This window comes from Cucurbita pepo, chromosome LG05 (assembly GCF_002806865.2).
Source record: "Cucurbita pepo subsp. pepo cultivar mu-cu-16 chromosome LG05, ASM280686v2, whole genome shotgun sequence".
NCBI classification, from domain to species: Eukaryota; Viridiplantae; Streptophyta; class Magnoliopsida; order Cucurbitales; family Cucurbitaceae; genus Cucurbita; species Cucurbita pepo.
Window position 1 is genome coordinate 5,285,906 of NC_036642.1, and position 2,449 is coordinate 5,288,354.

Sequence of the window (2,449 nt, forward strand, 5' to 3'; positions counted from 1 at the left end):
TAAATCTGGTAAAATTATATATAGTAAACAAAACCATATATATATCTGGTCCGGTAGAGCTTTGAAAATGTACTTTTCTATTCTCTGTACTCTCTCTTGTTGTAACCTAAAGTCATCAATAAAAACAAAATCCTTTTAGCCAGAGTTCTCCTTGCAATTTTCTCTATCCTTTTCTTTGTGTTCATCTAGATCGAGCGTGTGCGTTGTTGTGCGATCCTAACAACTGGTATCAGAGCTAACAACTGGTATCGATCCTAACAACTGGTATCAGAGCGAGGCNGAAGCGAGTCCTACGATACGTTCAAGGAACATTGTCACTTGGGTTATTCTACTCAAGAACAGAAGATTACAAATTAGTTGGTTACTCTGACAATGATTGGTGCGGAGACATAGACGAATGAAAAAGTACATCGGGTTATGTATTCTTCATGGGCAACACAGCATTTACTTGGCTTTCAAAGAAACAACCGATCTTGACACTCTCGACGTGTGAAGCTAAGTATGTAGTAACATCTTGGTGTGTGTGTCATGTGTCACAATCGCACTTTTGATGGCAGCGGACTTGCTATTGTGCGACACTCACTTTCCAACGACAAGTGAGCTAAGCCAATTCGTTCTTGCGTCGAGCCTCTGGCCTTGGTTTTAAGAGAAGGTTTTAGAAAACGAGGGCAGAGAGAGATTTTCGAAAGTGTAAGGCCCACGTTTTGGGCCCAGGACCCAATAACAAAATGAGGCTTATAATAAATAAATAAATAAATAAATAAGCCTAGGATTCAATAGGCAGGAAACCCATTAGCCAGCCGCCACCCTTCTCTTTTTTTTTTTTTTTTTTTTTTTTTTTTTTTTTTTTTTTTTTTTTTTTTTTTNGCCGCTGCCACCCAATGGTCCAGTCTCGCAGTCGATTGTTTTCCACACCCCTCCGCGCCCCTTCCCATATCAGAAAACATCCGCCCAGCACCCACATCGCCATCGCGAGGGAACGACATCGTCGTTGCCAAAACCGACCTCAAGAGGGTTAGACGTAGCAAAGGTTCAACGCCTACGTAGGAGGAAGGCTCAGTTCGAGGGGAGTCGGATCGTCGTTGATTAGGAAAGGCCAAGAAAGCAGCTCCTCAAGTAAGGGACACGCCTGTTGAAAATAAACGTTTTGTTTTTTGAAAATGGGTCGAACAGAATCGTCTGTGGGCTAGGTGCTGTGTAATGGTTAACATGTATCCTGATTGCCATGTAATCTGATTGTCGTATATTCTGATTGTCATATAATCTGATTGTTGTGTAACCTGATGGTTGGGTAATCTGTTTGTGGTGTGATATGGTTAGGTTGTGTGATCTGGAGCGGTGTAATCAAGTTGTTGGGTAATCGGGTTGTTGGGTAATCAGATTATTGGGCAATCGGATTGTTGGACAAACGATTATTTATGTAATCAAATGGTTGTGTAATCGGATGGTTGTGTAATCGGATTGTTTGTGTAATCGAATGGTTGTGTAATCGGATTGTTGGGTAATCGATTGTTGGGCAATCGGATTGTTTGTGTAATCGAATGGTTGTGTAATCGGATGGTTATGTAATTGGATTGTTGTGTAATCGGATTGTCGAGTAATATGGTTAGGTGGGTAGTCTGATGATAGGTGTCTATTGCCATCATAATGTGCTTGTAGGTAGCCATGAGTAAGGGGTTTGTGGTAATAGTTACACGCTGTGTGTTTCAGGTAACAAGCCACCAATAGTCACCTTTGGGTTGATTCTAGAAAAGACTATCCAGTAATGGTTACACGCTGTGTGTTTCGGGTAACCAGCCGTTGATAGTCAATTGGAAGAAATAAGGAGGTGAGGTCCTCGTGGTAATGGTTACACGCTGTGTGTTTCAGGTCACCAACTAGGAATAACTACTTTAAGGATTGAAAGTGGCGTTGAGGTTGTGGTGGCAATAATCACCTGCTGCGTGGTTTGGCTGATCGCCTTATGACGATTCATATGTGGACCCCCAATAGGGAAGTTCCTTACTGAGTATTTTTATACTCACCCTGTTTTTTTTAAAATGATTTTTCAGGCAAAGCTGTGGCACGGAGGTGACGAGTAGGATGCCATGTCAATCACGGGTAGATTCAAGGATTTTTATGTTTTTTTTGTAGTCTCATTTTGTGGGAGAGATGTTTCCGCACTTTTGTATTAATTTAAACTATGCTGTGGATGCCTAGTTTGTGGGAACGAGGCAGTCACATCAAACTTCCTTTTGATTTTAAATTTCCTCTTTGTTTTAAATAGCTTTAGGCGACATTGTTTCTTTTTTTTTTTTTTTTTNTAAAGGGGTACCCTGCACATGATTTCTAATAAAATTATGCCTGATTTTCATCCTTTTCCAAATAAAACTCATTATCTTTCGTAACAGCCCTGACCGCTACCGTTAGGATTGTTAGTGGAATTTTGAGGTGTCAAAATTTGGTTTAA